Here is a 22,780-nt window from a genome sequence, read left to right as displayed (position 1 = left end):
CGTGCTACCGTCTCACTGGTGTAGCACACTACACGCTGTAAGAAAACCACGTTAGGCGCAGAAATATCTCGGAGGGAGGCAGGGCATGTTCAATACATTGACTGGAAGAAAAAGAAGAAGATGGCTTTCGCCTTTCAGTCGTCTTAGATGAATGCATAAGGGACCCTGTGAGATTTGTTTTCTTTATCAATAAAGGGAAATAAAAAAAGACAATCGTAATTTCTTTCAGTTCCATTTGCAGAGTGGAACACAGCAGTATGACATACTAAGGCATTGGGGCGGTAGCAATAGCCTGAAATAGAAAATAAAACGCGAATACTATCAAACTCGTGTGCAAGTATCGAACCGGCAGCATGCACGGCCTGACAGACTGCCTGCGGAGTATACGTACAGCGGGGATGGAAAGACACGCGAACATGCGGCATCTGCATTCTTTGCTGTTTCGCATCTATTTTCAAGTGGGTATAGCCTGGATGATTGATGAAAAAGACGACGTCATCGATGACACAATAAAAGACCATTTAGCATCTTTTTATTGCCACCGCGGTTAGAGCGTGATGAAAACAGCGCGCCGCTATGTTCGCGTTTCTTTCCATCCCCATGTACCTGTGAAAGCCTGCAAGAAGCACAAATGCAATTAAACTCGGACGCAAACACGAATTCGTGAGCTTCGTGATACGCGCGGCCGCTCAGCGCCAGCTTCCCGTGGAAGGATGGATGGATGGATGCTATGAGCGTCCCCTTTATAACGGGGCGGTGACATGTCTGCCACCAGGCTCGAAGGATAAAAAAAGAAAAAAAAGAAAAAAAACTTCCTTGTTTCATGTTGTCCTAATGCCTTATCTACATTGATTAAATCTATGTTATTATAACAAAAAATATAAATTCACAGTCCATCTCTCTGCCTCTTAAGGCAGAATAACCTTTTTCCCCCAATTATTTATTTTTGTACTTTATCTCTACTTCTCTGCCACCAATACTCTAACCGTCTCTTACTTATTTCTATCGCGGGCGTGTTCAGCTTTCCATTGTTGTCCCTAAAACCCAAGGCTTCATGTAGACTCGTGCCCACACGTATACCTGGGTGAATATCGCCACATTCAATCAGTACATGTTCCATCGTTTCCTTAGTTCCCCCGCAGCATGTACATAGTTCTTCTTCGTTACTGAATCTCGCTTTATAACTACGCGTTCTCAGGCAGCCCGACCTTGCCTCAAACAGCAAAGCGCTTCCCCTCGAATTATCATAAAACCTTTCCCTCCTTATTTCGTTTTTTCCTTTTCGGTAGTTACTTAGAGCCGGCTTCTTTTCCATCGCTGTCATCCAGTAAGTCTTCTCCGCCTCTCTGACCTTCCGCCTAATGCTTCTTGTTGTCATATCGCCCGCACTGCCAGCCGTATATTTACTGGTGAGCCTCCTAGTTCTTTTTCTCCACTGCGTGTCAACGCTTTTTCTATACAAATACCTAAAAACCTTCTCTGCCCATCTACTCTTCTTCATTTTCCTCAGCCTCTCTTCGAATCTCATTTTGCTCTGCGCTTCCCTCACTTCAAAGCCTGTCCATCCCATATCACCCTTCACCGCCTCATTTGTCGTCTTCCCGTGAGCGCCCAAGGCGAGGCGGCCCACCGTCCTTTGATTTACATCCATTCCTGATTGCACCTCTGACTTCATGCACACCACTGAGTTCCCAAATGTAAGCCCCGGAACCATCACACCCTTCCACAGCCCTCGAAGCACCTCGTACCTATTGTATCCCCATAAAGCTCTGTGCTTCATAATTGCAGCATTCCTCTTTCCCTTTGCTACCGATGCTTTCTCTTGTACCTCCATATATCTATCCCCCTCATTTACCCTACTCCGAGGTACTTGTACTCGCTTACCCTCGGTATTTTTTGGCCCTGTATTAAGACCGTATGGTCTCCGTGATCATTGAATATCATCAATCCACATTTTGTTGCACTAAATCCTAGTCCTAGAGCCTCACACTCCCTTCCGCATATATCTGCCAGTCGCTGTATATCATCTTGACTGTCCGCAAATAAGACAATATCATCAGCATAAAATAGACCTGGAAGCTTCTGCTCAACCATCGCTCCGACCTGTTTGTGTGACAAATTAAATCCAATGTTGCTACCTTCTAGCGCTTTTTCCATCCTCGCCATGTACAGCATGAATAACAGCGGAGACAAAGGGCATCCCTGTCTCAGCCCCTTGCTAATTTCAACGCTGTCCTTGCTACTTATTCCTTCCCATTCTATACAAACTGTATTTTCTCGGTATATTTCTCTCAAAAGCTGTACACAGTCGTCACCTATGCCCACTTCCTTCAATATATCCCACAAAATTTCCTGATTAACGTTGTCATACGACCCGGTGATATCTAGATAAGCTACGTATAAGGGCCTGTTTTCTATTTTAGATATTTCTATACACTGGGTAAGAACAAACAGATTATCGTCTAACCGCCTGTCGATTCGAAATCCATTCTGAAGTTCTCCCAAAATATCATTTTGTTCTACCCACGCTTCTATTTTTAATTTTACTGCCTGCATCGCCAACCTGTATAGCACCGATGTAATTGTTAGGGGTCTATACGAGCGAATGTTATCTTTTTCTCCCTTGCCTTTATAGATTAAGTAGTCTACTTGCACAGCGCCACCACGCGGCAGCGGCGAGCGGACGCGGAGCGCGCGCGCGACGGCCCGAGGTCCCGAGGAGAGCGTTCGCCCAGGCACTGAAAAATAGAGGAGGCGCTGGTTTCTATCTACGTATCTATCTATCTATCTATCTATCTAGCCGCCTACCTCTGGATGCTCTCATGATCGCCTCCTTAACTTCGTGTAGGCCAAAATTCGCATGGGATGGCTACAGGATTTGACGAATATGGCTGTCGGGTCATGACATGAGTAACGTGAAAATCCTGTCGCGTACGTCGTCAAACCCTTTCCTCCAGACACGGGTAGCACATACCCGTTTACCACGGGCCCCGGTGTACGGGTATGCGCCACAGGTTATTGACAGTTTTATCTACCCAGGAACGGCGAGAACAGACACTTGTAATTTAAATGCGAGTGCGTTAAGAAAAACCGACATCGGCAGCGTTGACCCGATGAAGGGAAATAATAAAAATTAGGATCCCAGCATGAATCGAACCCAAGCATTCTGCGTGGCAATCAGGTATTCTACCACACAGCCACGCCAGGTCTATTAACTGGTTTGGAAAAACAGCCTATGCAGGCGCAATGTCGGTTCAACGTCAATTGTGGTTGTGATGCTGGCTATCTAATTTAGCAAAAAAAAAACAAAACAATAAACACTACATATGTACTCTTACAATACAGGCGTCTTATCAGATTAACGTCTGCGGTTCCAGTGTTGGCTCCGCTTTTATAGCAGTCTAATAAACATTACATTTGTATTCCTATGATTCAGCAAGCGATATTGGAACATTACTCGACCCCGGATGAATACATTAACGAAAGTTACGTATGATGGTTGCGCCATAAAGTGCACTTAGTTTCGATAATACTGACGTATGTACTCTAACGTGAGCTCTGACGTTACGTCGCACCATAAGTTACCCTTTAAACGCCAGTAATGTCGACGTGCCTGATAAGGCCATGATGTGCACACAGCTACTACACTTACAAAAACACGTAGATACAACTCGTGACGTTTTGGCTCAAAGCCATAAAATACAGCATAGAAGTACTCGCTGACTGCTTCGCAGAAAACCGATTCCCGCAGTGGGTGGGATCTGTTTTTCTTTTCTTAAATGCGAAGCATTTCTTAGCGAACTTCTGCGACTTTGAGCGTATCTATCTATCTATCTATCTATCTATCTATCTATCTATCTATCTATCTATCTATCTATCTATCTATCTATCTATCTATCTATCTATCTATCTAGCCGCCTACGACTTTGTGCTCTCCTGGTCGCTTGGTTAATCGAATGTACACCAAAATTGGTATGGCGTAACATGGCTATATGACGAACATAAATGACAAGTCACAACATGAAAATCATGACACGCATGTCATGTACAGCATGATTTACATGCCACGCTCATGGTGCGCTGGCGGCCGTTTCGCTAGCTTGATATACACCAAAATTGGTATCTTGCGACGTGACTGTGTGACGAACATAAATGACACGAGTTAACACGAAAATCATGACACGCATGTCATGTACAGCATGACTTACGTGCCACGCTCATGGGGCGCTGGCGGCCGTTTCGCTAGCTTGATCTATCCCGAAATTGGTATTGTGTGACGTGACTGTGTGACGAACATAAATGAAACGAGTTAACATGAAAATCATGACACGCATGTCATGTACAGCATGACTTACGTGCCACGCTCATGGTGCGCTGGTGGCCGTTTCGCTAGCTTGATCTAACCCGGAATTGATATTGCGCGACGTGACTGTAGTGACGAACATAAAAACACGAGTTAACATGAAAATCATGACACGCATGTCATGGACAGCATGACTTACGTGCCACGCTCATGGGGCGCTGGCGGCCGTTTCGCTAGCTTGATCTACCCCGGAATTGGTATTGCGCGACGTGACTGTGGGACGAACATAAAACACGAGTTAACATGAAAATCATGACACGCATGTCATGTACAGCATGACTTACGTGCCACGCTCATGGGGCGCTGGCGGCCGTTTCGCTAGCTTGATCTACCCCGGAATTGGTATTGCGCGACGTGACTGTGGGACGAACATAAAAACACGAGTTAACATGAAAATCATGACACGCATGTCATGGACAGCATGACTTACGTGCCACGCTCATGGGGCGCTGGCGGCCGTTTCGCTAGCTTGATCTACCCCGGAATTGGTATTGTGCGACGTGACTGTGGGACGAACATAAAAACACGAGTTAACATGAAAATCATGACACGCATGTCATGGACAGCATGACTTACGTGCCACGCTCATGGGGCGCTGGCGGCCGTTTCGCTAGCTTGATCTACCCCGGAATTGGTATTGCGCGACGTGACTGTGGGACGAACATAAAAACACGAGTTAACATGAAAATCATGACACGCATGTCATGGACAGCATGACTTACGTGCCACGCTCATGGGGCGCTGGCGGCCGTTCGCTAGCTTGATCTACCCCGGAATTGGTATTGCGCGACGTGACTGTGGGACGAACATAAAAACACGAGTTAACATGAAATCATGACACGCATGTCATGTACAGCATGACTTACGTGCCACGCTCATGGGGCGCTGGCGGCCGTTTCGCTAGCTTGATCTACCCCGGAATTGGTATTGCGCGACGTGACTGTGGGACGAACATAAAAACACGAGTTAACATGAAAATCATGACACGCATGTCATGTACAGCATGACTTACGTGCCACGCTCATGGGGCGCTGGCGGCCGTTTCGCTAGCTTGATCTACCCCGGAATTGGTATTGCGCGACGTGACTGTGGGACGAACATAAAAACACGAGTTAACATGAAAATCATGACACGCATGTCATGGACAGCATGACTTACGTGCCACGCTCATGGGGCGCTGGCGGCCGTTTCGCTAGCTTGATCTACCCCGGAATTGGTATTGCGCGACGTGACTGTGGGACGAACATAAAAACACGAGTTAACATGAAAATCATGACACGCATGTCATGGACAGCATGACTTACGTGCCACGCTCATGGGGCGCTGGCGGCCGTTTCGCTAGCTTGATCTACCCCGGAATTGGTATTGCGCGACGTGACTGTGGGACGAACATAAAAACACGAGTTAACATGAAAATCATGACACGCATGTCATGGACAGCGTGACTTACGTGCCACGCTCATGGGGCGCTGGCGGCCGTTTCGCTAGCTTGATCTACCCCGGAATTGGTATTGTGCGATGTGACTGTGTGACGAACACAAAAACACGAGTTATCATGAAAATCATAAACACGCATGTCACGTACAGCATGACTTACGTGCCACGCTCATGGGGCGCTGGCGGCCGTTTCGCTAGCTTGATCTACCCCGGAATTGGTATTGCGCGACGTGACTGTGTGACGAACATAAAAACACGAGTTAACATGAAAATCATGACACGCATGTCATGTACAGCATGACTTACGTGCCACGCTCATGGTGCGCTGGTGGCCGTTTCGCTAGCTTTATATACACCAAAATTGGTATCTTGCGACGTGACTGTGTAACGAACATAACTAACACACGAGTTAACATGAAAATCATGATACGCATGTCATGTACAGCATGACTTACGTGCCACGCTCATGGGGCGCTGGCGGCCGTTTCGCTAGCTTGATCTACCCCGAAATTTGTATTGCGTGACGTGACTGTGTGACGAACATAAAAACACGAGTTGACGTGACAATCATGACACGCATGTCATGTACAGCGTGACTTACGTTCCACGCTCATGGTGCGCTGGCGGCCGTTTCGCTAGCTTGATATACACCAAAATTGGTATCTTCCGACGTGACTGTGCGACGAACATAAATAACACGAATTAACATGAAAATCATGACACACATGTCATGTACAGCATGACTTACGTACCACGCTCATGGTGCGCTGGCGGTCGTTTCGCTAGCTTGATCTACCCCGAAGTTGGTATTGCGCGACCTTACTGTGTGACGAACATAAATGATAGGAGTTAACATGAAAACCATGACACGCATTTTCCTTAGTGACATACAAGACGATGTATGCAGCATTTTGCTGGCTGCTTCGCATTACATTGATTCCCACAATGCGTCGGATCTGCCGGCTTTTTTTTTTTTTTAATGTTCCCCTGAATTTACGTCCAACCCCGATCGGAATGCGTCTGCGATCATCGGAAAACGTAACATCGTGCTTATTGTACTCGTAAATTGTAAGTGTACAAAATTGGTTGTTGTTTGTTTTTTATCAAACTGCAATAGCGCAGCGTGACAGCAAGTCAGCCAACTATAAGCGTGCTCTCATCAGAGATACACGCTCGCTGCACGCGAAGCCTTGACTGTAAGACGTCACGTCGCTGCTTATCACGATAGCTGCAAAAAGAATGCTGTCCTCCTCCTCTCTTAGACGATACCTGAGCCCGAAAGGAGTACAATGCAAAGAAGGTCCCGCCACACTCCATCGCCCGTCTACTTGTGCATGCCGCGAACAGCAGGTCTGCACGAAAATGCCCCGTCATACAGGAACCTGAGACTCCGCATTGTATTTCTCGATGCAGCCTCTTTTGGATACGTGATCACAGAGGTCGGTTTCCTGAGCAATTCTCCGTCCTCGCGCGGCATTGCATTGTCTTTATACAGAGCCGCGCCGCCTCCAAACCTCTGTCAACTTGACTAAACCGACCAAGCTTATTTTAGGTCATTTCTTAGAACTGCTACAAATGTCACGCGCCTAGGCTGGATAAATTGGGCATTACGCAGTCACGCAGAGGACGTGAGTAGACTGTTGAATTGAATGTCTTCACTGAGCAAATCAATCAGGGAATAGAGTTACCCGCCCGCGCGCTAGAGTTACCCTAGTATTGTCGAACCGAAGCCTCACCTAAGCCTCTATTTTTAACCCGGTGCTGCTGGAAAAACTATCGGTACCAATCGTACGAAAATAAAATAACCGATCGCATACTATAGACATATCATCATTCTAGTCTGTCTTCTTTCTTTTCTAAAGATGGCGTCGGCAGTGAGCAGTGATGAATGACTACCCGTGCATGCAATATGCAAGTCGCAAAGGTCGCCGTAGGTATATGCAAATTCGCGAGAGATCGCAGCACGTTGCAATATAGTGCAATGTATAACGGCGTGAGAGACACAGAGGTCACCGGGGCTTCGCGTGCTGCGTTACGACACATGCCTATGCCATGGCACACATCGCCCTTGCGTCACCACTTGCCTATGCATCAGTGACATGCTGTTTAAGTCTGCCTACAAGGACTTTCATTGTTATCCCGACTTATTCTAGTGTCTATAGAGAGTAAGTCGTGCGGAAGGATGCAACGTGCGATTTGCGAAAAAAGCATATGCTACGCCGTCAAAGTATATCAGGAGGTTGTTAGCACGAGAACCTGCAATCTCTAACGTATACATGCACGCTTGCTGTTGCGTTAGGGAGCCGCCTCCGCACACTATGGGTTGTCAGAAGCGTGAAATGCATGTGACTACGGTGCGCACGATGAATTCGTCGCGAGACGAAAGTTTAGAGAGCCGACACAGCGAGATTGAAGGTCATTTTTTTCCCGTTGTTCTTTTTAAGCTGTCCGAGAAATACTTTTTGAAATGTGGAGCGCCAATGCAGCACTCACAGGTGTCACCTAAGCGGTATGTCACTTCGATCTGTGCACATGCACATCAAAGCGATTTCGTACAGCCCTGGAGAAAAGGAGGAGGGCGGAAAGGGAGGAACTTTCAGAGGGCTAATTACATTTGGCTACCCCGAAAAGGGGGAGGTGAAACGGGAGACAGGTGTATCTTACTCTACTTTCATTTCCTCCCCATTCAAGTTTAAAGAACCTCACATTATTAACATTTCCCTACACTGAAAGAGCGACTAAATTTTTTTATTCCCTATGCTGGCTTCAGGGTATGTTGACCTCGCTGTCAGTTACCGTTCGCGGTAAGCCGGCGTTATAAGGAGACAACGCTCGGCGAAAGTTCGGTGTTTCCTTCCGTGCCGCCGTGATTTTGCTCTTTCGCCCAGAAAAAAAAAGAAGAACGGGCGAGACGCGGGGAAAGTAGCAGTAAAAAAGGGGAGAGCGGTTAATTTGCTTCTCTCGGCGCTGGCACGAGAGCGTTGCTACAGAGAAGAGACTCGGCGAGGTTAAGCTGGCGCACTCTTAACGAGACGGATCCGCGAGGAGAGGTGAAGGAACGCCATGACGTCATAAGGCATTCGCTGTTCGGGGATCGTCATTAAGCGCGGCGCGCCGCTCGACAGGGCACACGGCGCGCCAGCATGCGAGAAACAAGACCCGCCAGCGCAAACACGCAATACGAGAAGACTCCGCGTGGCACGCGCTCAGTCTTTGTTAGCTTCCATTTGCCCCACGGCGTCCGCGACCTAGACCAATCTCGCGGCAATTTCAACGCTCGCCAGGCGCTGGGTAACCGGAGCGAAGCCGTGCCACGCAATACGAGGAGCCAGACGCGCTTTCGTAATCACTCCCGCCGCACTGTATGGGCCGCGCATCACTTTCTGTTCTCTCTCTCTTTTTTTAACTGAACGTGTTCGAGAACACAAGTCGGCCACTTTCAACTTTACGCTGTCGTTGAACAAACGCGACTAAAAATAAACCGGCGTCCTTCGCGCATTTATTCATCTATTGATCCGTCAGAATGTATGCGTATATAGTTCACAGCGAGTGGAGCAATTTCAGCAGACAGCTGTATCACCGCTGCAGAACGCGCCAGCGTTGGTTCTTCACCCACCCCTCACGGCTTGCCACCTACTCAGCTTTCCTTCTTATTTCCCAGCGTCTGGCGGCTGGTGTGCTGCCGGATGCTGCTATGCGGCTATACCAACCGGCAAATGTATGTACGCGCATATAACTCGGCCCGTGCCGACGCTGCAGAATAAGGAGGAAAAAGAAGTAAAACTGAATATTATAGCCACGGTGAAAGAATTTACCACGCCAGTATATCCCGCAGACCTACCAATCAACTTAACAAACACTGGGCCGTCTTAAACTCCATTCGCAACCACGACGTTGCGAATGAAGTTTAGGACGTCCAGAGCGGCCCGCAATTCACGTCATGCAAACGAGGTTCCAGCCGCGCAGGCTTTTTTTTTTTTTTTTCAGGACGAACCCGGACGCATAATACGCCAGCATTCTGAACTGCCACAGACAGCTGCGTGTGATGCCTCACCGTCATATTTTCGCGCATCATTCCGCTATGCAGCATTTTCGTTGGTCTAGAAACGCATACATACATTACAAGAATGCGCACTTCTCGATATAAAGCGTGAAAGCTATTGACTTCAGCGGCGTCGTTATGGACGATAACTGTGACGCAACATCTGTGAAATTTTTAACGGCGAAGAAGTTTCGTTGCCGATACTTACACCACAAAAAGTCAATTCTGACACGATCGACGTCTATAGAACGAACGTGAGAAATGTCTCGGCTTGGCAGCGGCACGTGTTGAACCAAAGACCCGACGTTCAACAGTCGAGTGCTTTAACCATTACGCGACGTGTGCGGGCCTTGAACGCATAAATAAATTTAAATCATATGCGCGAGTCACTCGTAACAAAAAACAAGTGCAGTTGCAGCGACGTAATGATTTATCGTAAAAACGGGGTGGCGCGATTACGTGTATCGTCGGGACCGCACGTAGCGAACAAAGACATAGCAAGAGCAGCTGGGATGACGTAGCGTCTAGAGTCGCGGTCTATCGTACCAGAAAGAATGCAGTCGGCGCGATGCAGCGTCGCATCGCTCGCTTTGCGCTGTACAGTGGCGTCATTGAGTCTCGCAAGCGGCCACCATCTACCGAATTTAAGCATTACGCTTGCGTCTTCGTACTATTGCGAAATGAATCGCATCAACCGAGATGATCATTGTATATGGTTCCTGCCGTCATTTTTCTTTCTTTTTTTTTTTTTTGATGGAGCCAAAACACGCTGCATTTCAAATGCATATATACGAAAACGTATGCAGGCATTCAGAAGTTTCGTGAACATAACATGTTTGATTAAAAAAAGAAAAGGTAATGTGTTCTATAATTAGGTTCCTTTGGGGAAATAGTTTTCCGCTTCGCACAGACCTACTTAGCCTTCGACACTATCTTCCATGTGAAGATTTCAAATATTTCTCGGTTGTGACTGTCTGTGTGTGTGCGGTGAACACTGATGTGTGTGCGCGTATTACTTGTTCCCTCTTTCCTCCTTGCTCTCTCTAATCTTTTTTCTCCCCTTCCCCTTCCCCCCGTGTAGGGTAGCAAACCGGGTACAACCTGGTTAACCTCCCTGCCTTTCCTTCGCTTTTATCTCTCTTCCATGTGAACGTATAGCCGCATATGGTTCAGTTGTGCCTGGAGTAAAACTGGGAAGTTTAGTTTCGAGAAAACGCAACTTTCTTTCTTGTCCTTTTTCCTTCCTTTCTTTGCACGAAGTACTGAAGCACATGCGCACTCGGCAATTAGACGTACGTACATTATTTATAAGACCACAGTGTTTATGCCCGGAGGTGGGTGGTCACCTTATTCCCGGTATCGGTGGGCTTGCGCTGATAGCCCGTACACCTATTCGTCAGCCGTGAAGATCATTGTTACTTTACTTTTTTCGCCCGCCAATTTCAATTTATTGTTCTTTAGTTTTCTTTGTCCCGATTTTTATAGTTATAACCGGCGGGTTTTTCGATTATATGAGATTCAATGCTTGCAAGGGGCAGGCCTGGCGGAAAAGCTCCACAAGCACTTACTGATCATGTTGGTATATGCGCTGTTCGCTGGCGCAGCATATTTTCTTGACATTCATGCTTGATAGATGACCGTATTAGTCAAGCGACGCCAGCTGCAATGTCACCGCGTTTGTCGTCCCCTGAAAGAGCTTGGCAGCTCAGTAGCGTTGATCACAATCAGTTGGACTATTAATCGGACCCACAATTAAATACGCATGCGTCGTTTGGGACCCTTGCACTGACGACGGCATCAACAAGATTGAATGCGTAGAAAGAAAAGCATTCATTTACTCGAACTATATTCCCTGCATGATTCTCCCTTCCAACTATTGAAATACAACGATATCAGCCTTTCCACTTCCTATTCACGCTATCCTACCCTGACGCTATCCTATCCACGCTATCCAATTCCTATCCACGCTCCCGGCCAACAACTTTGACGTCGAGTACCTGTCACCAATGGCAACTATAGACTAACGCGACATGCCAAACCACATGCTTCAACACCGTATCACGCCAGACCGATACGTTTAAAAACTCTTTTCTTTCCAAGAAAAACAACAGAACGGAACTAACTAAAACTTGCACCAAACGCTCACGTTGAGTAACCTGTCTGAAATAGCATGCGTTCCTCGTTTCGCCCACCCTGCCGGAATTTTGAACATTTTGTATGTTGTCTGTTTTTATTTTGCATACCTTGCCTGGGCCCGTACAGAGCTTGCAATATGTAACAAACAAACAAACAAACAAACAAACAAACAAACAAACAAACAAACAAACAAACAAAAACGGCGCAGAAACGCACCTTGCGAGCCCGGTGAAGCCGCTCGCGTTTCAGCGATTGCACGCATGCCGGCATGACTGCAGCCCTCGACGAAATGCAGCTTCATTTCTTTTATTCATTTATTTCGTTTTATTTTACTGCTCCCGTTTCCCTCCCGGCATGCACAAAGGCTCAACTACATGAGAGAACAGCAATGCGTTCTACAGAATAATGTGCAAGCGCGTGCTCTCGGATACAGGCATGGGCGTGCGCAGGGTTCCCCCTCAGGAGGGAACCCTGCGCACGCCCATGCCCCCCCCCCCCTTCGCACGCCTACGGATACATGGGTTTGCAAGAGATATTGTCATGGGGTTTTATGGAATACCATCTTGGCAGGTGAAGCCGTCGCAGCTACATCTTGTCAGTGTCCATACAAAACAGCGACATAGATGTTTGGCTGCCGCCACATACCTTTTGCTTATTGATACGGGATCATCAGCACAGGAAGCGTTTCTTCAGCCATCCCCGAAGGGTATCACTAGTTGCCGCCGTGTATAGTTAAAAAAATATGGCTGCATAGGTACACCAAAGCTTCAATTCCAGCGTTTATTATTGTCATAGCAATGATATGGACACTCCAGGCACATTTTTGCCGTCGCCGTGTGGTACCGTATGAAGTCCAAAAGCGATAACGTCGCCCCACGCGTCGCATGTTCTCTGTGTAAGCGAAAGCGTGCGAGGACAGCCGGCGATTGACAGCCGTCGTGCGAAAGACCCATGAAGGGTCCCGAAGGAGGGGGGGGGGGAGGCTGCATCGCTACTGCAGGAACTGCTTACCTTGTGGAAGTGGCCGCGCGCGCCCTATCTTGACAGGGATCAGCAGACAGCCCATACCATTGTATGTGCTGTGTTCTCACCGCTGAGCTTGCGTTGAAGCGATAGACAGCACGAAGGTCGCTTCGCTCGCTGCAGAGGCCTCGTTTCTTTAAGCAAACGTTTTGTTGAATTGTACCAGGTCGGATGCTAAAGGAGTTGGCTGGCATTACTTCGTACTGTAACATTCCGATTTGTTGATGTCGCGTTCATTACTTTGTCCTTGCAGCGAAACTGTGACTTTTTTTAAGGTGAAAGCCTTAGATGCCTCATCAAACGCAAGATTTGACTGGTGTCGGCGTCGGCGTCCCGCGTCGGCGGCGTCAACACGAGTGATGAAAAAAAAGCATGTGATGACGCCATTATGACGTCACAGATCTCCAAAATGATGACGTCACATGATGGCGCCATCACATGGCACTGTCGCTTGGTCTAAGGGGGGACGATCACGGAGGCAGTGCAAAACCAGGTGTGCTGCAGAAAGCTTGCAATGCCACCGCTCCTAGAGGCATTGCAAAATCGCGTTAGGTGCAGAAAGCTTTCGGAGGGGGACGGAGGAGGATCAAAACATCGACTGAGAAGAAAAAGAAGAAGAAGGTAGCTTTCGCCTTCGATTCGTCTTAGGCGAATGCATAAGGGACCCTTGTGAGCTCTTTTTTATTCATATTTGCGAAGGCTATACAAAAGTGTTTGCTGTCAGGACGTCATGAGTACTGCTTTCCAACGAGCTTGCCGCCCTTCGATAATGCTACCTTCTTCACTAACGTATTATGGCTGGCTGGCTCTCATGTATGCATATTTTTAGAGAACATACACACACGCGCGGATGCTGAGTTTGCAACACAACTCTGACAATGCAGGATGTAAAAATAACAATAATAATAATTGAAACAACATGTAGTGCGCTCTTCTCGCCGATTTCTTTTTTTTTTTTATGAGAAGAACTGAGAAAAATCGGCGAGTACGTGCGCCACAAGGAGGAAGAGAGGTGCTGCTTGCTGCAAGTGGACATGGCGCCGAACGCGCCTTATCAAGTGCGGTGCCGTCTGAAAAGTATCAGTGAGGACAGATCTATGCATCCATTAATATTGAGCCGAGGGCCTTCTGATATTTATATAAATACTTGTTAGCCGCAATGATACGAGGCCACACGTCGGCATTCCAGTTTTTCCTGGTTGTAGCCCTCTCAAAACAAGACTGTTTGTTGTTACTCTCAGCACTAAAGTGACGACAAGTCGTCGAGCATGGAATGTTGCAAGAGCCAATGCACCCTTGTTGACACGTTGGCTTCAGCGACATTCCTTATCGTTGCTCCATTACTTCACGACTTCTCATTACTTCTATCATCCATCTTCCCCCGAATTTCTGTCTTGCTTACACGTCCACACTAAAATTGATTTGAGGCATTCTTTTTGGTCAGCAAAAGGCGGCGTTAATATTTAGCGCTACCCAAATTTGAATAGGTACTCAGTCATAATGTCCCACGCGCAGACACCATGACCGAGAGGCTATATATACAATGCGAAATGTCAGCGAACCGATTCATGAAACAATTTCGTTCAAGGGCCTCGAGCTTTCAAGCGACGTTCTTTGCACCGCATTTAAAGCGTCTGTTCGAGACAGGCTCTTGTGGAACACGTGACAGTTCTCGGCACCGTTTAAGGTCTAAATCAATCACATGATCACAATGGAGGTCACAACGCTCGTTTGTCTGACATTTCAAGGCTGATTTCGAAAATCTTCCCTACGACGGATATCTCAGTCCGTATCAGGCAATGTGGCATTCAAACCCACCAGTCAATTCAGTAATTCAGGTTCTAACATCGGAAGGCGGGATTTGGTGGAAATATGCGGAAACTTTCTCTAAAAGGCGGATTTAGCGCCGGTGCAGGTATTTTCAGCTTGACACAAAAGGAAATACATTAATGACGTATTCGGTAACGTTTGTGTGGTCTGCGAATTATTCGGGTTGTTAGCCGCTTAGAAGCGGTCGACTTCTTTAACGGCAAACAGCACTTAGTGTACAATTTTCGTAACCGCTATACAGTTCAAAACGCATCTAGTGATAAAACAAAAGCATGACTCATGGCAGTACAAACGCCTTCTCACCAACGACCGGCGAACTTACGCTCCGTCCGTGCGCGCGCTTCTTCGTGAATCAAAGCGGCCGTTGCTGTCGAGGGCCGAAGCATCTAAGAAGAAGATAGAAAAGAAACGAAGAAAACTGATAAGGCGCAGAAAGGACGCCCCGAGAGCGCCGAGTCCTCGCACGAGCGGCTGGACGCCGATTTGTCGGCAGCCAGAATGCATGGGGTGACGAGAGGAGTGCAGAGAGCGCGGCGAGAGGGCCCCGCGGGCCCCGTACTGGACGCACGGCCGGGCGTCGGCCAATTTCCCCGCGGGTCCCCGGGGCGTGCAGATCGCGACTCGAGCAGCGTTTGGGAAGCTTCTCCTCCGTCGGGACGCAGCTTCCCGAGTTCCAGCGCTGCTGCAGTCGGCGCCACCGCCGCTTCAGCCTGGAGCGCACGGGGATCGATAGCAGAGGCACCGACGCCACTCGTCCCAATGCGCCCGATTCCACACAAACAAAATCGCTGTCAAGGCACCAGCCGGGAGCCGAGGAAGACAGTCCCACTAAAGCCGAGCGGGCCGATGTGTAGGCCTCTGCACCACTGCGTCGTCGACGCCATTGGCCGACCGTAGGTAGGTCGCCAGGAGGTGACAACCGGCCTGGGAGGGACGGCGCGTGCCACGGTGTGCCATAAAAGGTTAATAATAATTTGTGGGGTTTTACGAGCCAAAATCACGATATGATTATGAGGCACGCCGTAGTGGAGGGCTCCGGAAATCTCGACCATCGGATGCTCTTTAACGTGCACTGACATCGCACAGTACACGGGCCTCTAGCATTTCGCCTCATCAAAATGCGACCGCCGCGGCTGGGATCGAACCCACGACGTTCTGGTCAGCAGCCGAGGACTGTCCGTACATCTGCCCCATACATTGAACCCCCCCTCTAGTCACCTTAGAGGGGTGGCGCGAAATTTGCCCCATACATTGACCCCCCCCCTCCCAATCACATAAGAGGGGGAGGGGGGCGAAATCTGCCCCATTCATTGACCCCCCCTAGTCACTAAGAGGGGCAGGGCGCGAAATCTGCCCCATACATTGACCCACCCTAGTCACCTAAGAAGGGGGGCTCGCAAAACTGCCCCATACATTATTGACCCCCCTAGTCACCTAAGAGGGGCGGTGGCGCGAAATCTGCCCCATACATTGACCCCCCCCCCCAGTCTCCTAAGGGGGGGGGCAAAATCTGCCTCGTACATTTGACTTAGTAGGGGGGGGCACTGCGGTAAATCTTCGCACCCCCCCCCCCTCCGCGGAACGGGCACCATTTAGCAAAGTCACGAACATTTTATTCTTTGTGAAGCCGCGGGCCGCTGGAGAAACTTCCGCGGGCCGCTTATTTGAGACCCATGATGTAGATAGATAGATAGATAGATAGATAGATAGATAGATAGATAGATAGATAGATAGATAGATAGATAGATAGATAGATAGATAGATAGATAGATGAGTGATGGATGCGGTCAAACTGCATTTGGCTACTAAATAACCCCTGATTTTGTTTGTGTAGTTAGATCGCCATTTTTTTCTGTTTGTTTCTATGTAATTCGCAATTTGCTTCATTCCGTGATATATATATATATATATATATATATATATATATATATATATATATATATATATATATATATATATATATATATATATATTGCGAGCGCTGCGTGCGGTATTCCACAGGGGTCCGCGATGCATCTGTATGTTATCTTTATTTCAGTAGCCTAGGAACCCCGTATGCCATTACACGCAGTAAAGTGCGTGTGAGAGATGTCCGAAAAAGGAATTAATATTAATGACCTGCTTCCTAACGTTTCGTCTAAAGTCGGCGTTTACGCTGATGGCTGCGTATACTTAACGATGTAGTCGCTTCTCTTGATGGTCGTCTCAGCGAGGCATTTGACTCTTTTTGTGCACTACGCGTAACGGCGCATAGGGCGACCACGAATTTAGGAAAACAGTCCTAACGTATTTCACTGCCAGAAAGACCACGATAGTACGTCATCATTAATCGAACGGAGTCTGGTTAAGAGACCACGTGATTACAAATTCGAAGGAGTTATTTCCAGAGAAAAACTGTCTAGGTCGCACCGCGGTGTACACGTGCACAATAAATCAATAATAATGTATATCGGTGATGCATACGACGTATGTACGCTGTAAAAGGGTCCTCCGATATAAAGCTACTCACGCATAAGCATTCGGTTTGCACTGTTTCAGAACAAACGTCGTAGCTTGGTACTCCTACAAACAGCGTGAGTAGTACCGGAGATACCACCGCACTGTACAATACCACCGGCACAGCACACCATACTGCAGGAACCTACGCGTGCTGGCGTTGTATCACGTAGAGTTACTGTATATGCTACCTTTACGTAGCAGACTTGCGCATAGGTCTGGCTAGCAACCACAGCTATGCGGCGAAGACGCACTCCGTTTTTGCAGGCGATATGCCTACCGGGTCACCGATCGTTATGTTTGGCGTGTCGAAGACTGCTGATTTATTGTGAATGACTTTACTTTGAATGACTAGTGTCAATCCAGTTCGCTGCAGCGGCGACATCGAGAAATAAAAAAATTAGCCTGAGCGTCAGCTTTTCCGCAACGCATGGTTGCTAGCGGCGTTTGGAAGACAGATGCGCAACTCTGCCACCTAAAGGTAGCATATACAGTAACTCTAGTATCACGTACCACGCAGCGCCATCTACAGAATGTATACTACCGTTGGCATCGATCCACGCAAACGGCTAGGCAGGGACGCGAAACAGGCTTTAGTTCGCAAACAATGCTAAATGCATTACTGTTGGTATGTATTCAATCAAAAGTTATACGCTTATATCAGTAATGCATTGCTTGATTGGAAGTAAATTTCATTACAAAATTTAGCAGACCGAGCGACAGAGGCAAATTCGTATTCTCGGTAATTTCTTTTTGATTCATTTATTTTGTTTATTACCATTTCTTTCTCTATTTCTTTTTTTATTTTATTTATTCACTCATTCTTATTTCTCTTATTGCAGAGTAGAAAGCAGGCGGCCGAAAATTAAGGCAGAAGATAGAGAGCACGCAGAATTATGAACGCAGCCTTATTTACATGCCGGCATGACAAAACAAACCCTTAACGACTATTTGTTACGGATCCGGTCAATAACGAGATCCGAAAAGAGACAACAGAACAGTGCCTACTAATCGAAAGCACCCCCTACCCACGCCCTCCCTTCATCCCATTTACTAGTAGGTGAAAAAAAAAATATTAATACAAAAAGAGCAAAGGCTTTCTTCGGGTTTGTGCGCAGTCAAATAACAACCATGTTTGACGATAAATTGCGGGGTGAGACGCACGGGAGCAGGGACGTAAATGCGGCGGCTACGAGTTGGACATTATACGTGTATTTGGCCGCGCGCGCATCGTGCCGAATACCGACTGGCGAAACGACGAGTTCCGTCAATAAATTTTACCAGACGGCGTGCTCTAAACGCGGAAGCTCACGAAGTGGTAAAAAAAGGCAGCGCGTATGCGTGTATTCAGATAAAAGCGTCGTCGTTCTTTATTATATATTGTCCTGAACTACCACCAGCGACGGCCTGTTTATGGACGAAAGTCTCTCAAATCGATTCAGCGGCTATTTCGCCGACTCTAATACCCGTATAGCCACATAACGTTAACCCGCGGTTAGCCATCGCGAATAATTCCGCAAATCAGGCGGCCGACTTCTGTCGGCTCTTCTGCCAGCCATTGTTCGTCACCCGCCGAGGCTGCACGCAACAGCGACAGTCGACAGACGATCGTGTTCCGTGTATACCTGAGGCGAAGATCGCAGCCAAGTGTAAATGGAAGCTCGGCGTGTAGCGCGCCGCGAGGAAACGGTGACGAAGAATGGGCAACATTATATCGCCGCGCGAGAATCCGAGCCGGCCTCGTCATGCAGACGGAACCGTCGCGACGTTAGCAACATCCAACAGTCGACACCCATCGCAACAGAGCACGCGGCTAAAGGAGCTTCGCTGATGCAACAATAGGGAGGCTATAGTCGGCTCACCTTTCGGCGATGACCGTTACCGCGGGCCGTTACCTGAGCTCCGCGCTCGCTCCGCACTCAACAGGCACGTCGCAATGATGTGCCGCGGGACACGGTTATCCAAAACCGACTCTTTTTTTTTCTTCTATAGACCTGTAAGTGGCATGGCCAAGGGGGAAAAGGGGGGAGGGGGGTTCAAACTCGACCACCGAAAATTTTCAATTTTGCATGTGTACATCTACGCGCGCACACACACACACACACACACACACACACACACACACACACACACACACACACACACACACACACACACACACACACACACACACACACACACACACACACACACACACACACGCACACACACATACACACACACACACACACACATATATATATATATATATATATATATATATATATAAACGCCCGAACGTACGTAAAGTGTAATTACCTCCCCCCCCCCTTTCCCCCGGAAAAGAATTTATGGCTGCGCACGTGACACCTCTATACTAATTATACTGGTCCACACCTATTCTCAGGCCTTTCCGGAAGGCTTCCAGCTTGACCAGTGACTGCCAATAAATTTCTTAGTTGTAACATCTAAACGGGAGTACTCTCGACGAGCCATTCGTTGCATTCCAGAAGCTACCACGTAGACGTGCTCCCTAATGAAATTGCAGTAATCAGTACCCCTATTGAAAGCCTCACATTGTCGTTATGTAACTGGGCTTGATGTGTGGCGTTATTTGTCAACACATTCGGTGTCCGTGTTACTGCATTAGACGTGAACTTTAGTGTTACGTGTCTGTACTGTATTTTGCGTCGTTTTTCGTGTCGCTGAGTGAATGGACTTACGCGATTTTTTTATGCCTTGACTGACGTATAGGAGTGATCTCTGAGGTGCGATTTTATGTTTGTATTTTTTCGTGGCTGAGATCTTCACTAATTCCATTATCTGCGAAAAGGAGTAGCCGGCGCTCTGTAAAAGCTCCAACATCTCCTAAACATCAGAAAATAATAATCGGAAAAGATCTCTGCCGCCTAATTTGTTTAATTTTTTTTTTGAAGCGGGTGTCCGGAAACGTAGCTTCATGAACGCATTACACATTCTTACGTGCTTCTAAACAAACCTGCAACGTATTTTATTGAAACGTAATGACTGTATATCCACCTGCAATCAATATTTATCACTCTCAGAATTTCTGGCTGCCAATTATTAGGTGCGCCCAACTTTTTTTTTTTATAGCGATTCTGCAGTTAACTTGTTCTTAAGTTCGAGCTGTGAGTTAAATTCGCGTATGCCATTCTTGCATGCAATAACGTTGACGCTCACCCCCCCCCCCCCCCCCCACACACACACACACCCCAATCCTGTTTAACACCTTTGGATTTCCCAAAGGTGGAGCAACTCTATTAAAATACAGAAATTCTGACGTAGAAAGTGATTGTTAAAGTGTTATCATATCACAGATAATTGAAAAGGCAAATAAGGGTAAATAATGTCCACAATAACCGAGGCATAGCTTCGGCGATAGCGTAATCCACAGGATAAAAGGAGGCTTACCGTACGCGATGCGGCGTTCACTGGCTCAGAAAATGCTAATCACTAGCAATAAATCAAGTAGTGACACGCCTGAGACGCGAAGAGTAGCGCAGGAAGCTATATGTCAGTTGTACCACGCCCGCTGGACGAAATGTTACTGTACCATATTTGTACGGTGACACCACAAAACCTTAAAAAAAAGAAGAAAGAAAAGGATGAAAAAGTACACTATGTGCGTCGTCTTTTCTGTTACGGAACGGCTCTCGAAATTTTGTAAATGCGCTGATGCGGAGCAAGCAGTTGCGCGTGCTTGCACCAAGCAGCATCGTCTTGTGACGTGAGTAGGGCAAGTAGTATACCTGCACTGTCCCTGTTTCTCGTAGGAAAAGACATGCCAGCCAGACAGGCACATAGCTGAATCAAGGACTATAAAAGAGGCCTATAATACAACGCTACCAAAATAACATCGGGACGCCTTACCATGCATGTTCTGGCTGTAGATTGCAGATGCTAAACACTGTTATGTCATTGTCTAGTGCTTCGAAGAAGTAAAGAAAGGCTGATACGGAGGATTAGCGATGCTTACGAGATTTTATAATAATAATTGTTTGGTTTAAATGGCCCAAGCCACGATATGATTATGATGGACGCCGTAGAGGAGGGCTCCGGAAATTCCAACCATGTGGCGTTCTTCAACGTGCACCTAAAACTAAGTACACGGGCCTCAAGCATTTTCGCCACTACCTAAATTGCGGCCGCCGCGGCCGGGATTCGATCCTGCGTCCTTTGGGTCAGCCGTCGAGCATGCACCATAACCACTAGATCACCGTGGCAGGTCGCTTACGAGGTTTTTAGACTTGGCGATGGCTACAGGTGCTAGCACGTCATGCAGGCCATTGAACACTAAAGAAGACTTCTTCTCACTCAAATGAGTCATTTATAAATTATAACGTAGTAACGCGACTCGTGCCGTGTACACTTCCTCATCTCTGAATTACTATTTGTTTTTTTTTTTTCCTGCTTGGTTTGCGTGCATAAACCTGTCCATAAATTCAATCAGTCATTAGTTGAAAGTTGGCGCCCTTGTACTGCCCACACTCCTTTGCCTTCGACGCCGACTTGCACAACAGCTTGTGCTCGTGAACTTCAGCTCAGAGCACTGAACAACCAATGGCGCTACACCTTGCTTCAATGCCCAGGTATTACAGTAGCGTGCAAGTGCTTCCAGCTTCTACGTGTTCGAGCTGCCCGAGGCACAATTTGCCGCCAGCCTCGTGCTAGCGTGGCGTAAAAGGACGCCGGGAGTTCTGCATGGCGCCAGAATGGTGTCGAAACACACTAGCTTCGTCAGCTACACTAGGTGCGGCCGCTTACGTGGTGTATGCTGGTGGCGGACATCTGGGACGCGACGGCGGTGGGCAGCGGCACCCTCTAGTTTTCTTGCTTGCGCAGTGTGCGTCATATAACAGCGCTGCATGACGCACCGAGAAGTGAAGTGCCCATAGGGCCGGTTTTGCGTCGCATGCTTTCAATATGCCAGACGGCCATTGTGGAAGGTATATGCAGTACATGCGAGTTCCAAAAATGATGAACACGCGTCCGCTGCAACAAGTGGTAAACCGCAAACACGTCGAGTTATGGGCGAACGGAGGAGAGAACAAATATATATAATGCCACCCATTCTGCAGAGTAATGAAACACCAACCGGGCGATATGTTTTCGGTGCATCGCACTCATTACTAAAATGGATCCACCGCATCAGCAGCAGACGATTTGGTATACGGAGGTGGATAGGCAGCGGCTAGGCAAGTGTTATTGCTTGCAGCGCAGTAAAAACAGATGCCATTAAATGCACGTGGCATTAAATGTCGAGTTGTTTCACAACGACCGATGCCTTCTTGCTGCTGATGGCTATACGGCTGTCGTCTACGACTACGCTGTTTCGATTTCGTAGCTATGGCGAAGTCTATGCGAACAGAAAAACAGTGGACATGGAAACGCAGCGCGAAAATGTGATGGTTTCTTGCGAAAACTGGACGTGAGGCTTCTTTGATTCTAAAAAA

This window comes from Rhipicephalus sanguineus, chromosome 1, assembly GCF_013339695.2.
Source record: "Rhipicephalus sanguineus isolate Rsan-2018 chromosome 1, BIME_Rsan_1.4, whole genome shotgun sequence".
Lineage (NCBI taxonomy): Eukaryota > Metazoa > Arthropoda > Arachnida > Ixodida > Ixodidae > Rhipicephalus > Rhipicephalus sanguineus.
The sequence above is the reverse complement of the archived record's forward strand: the minus strand, read 5'-3'. Positions refer to the sequence as shown.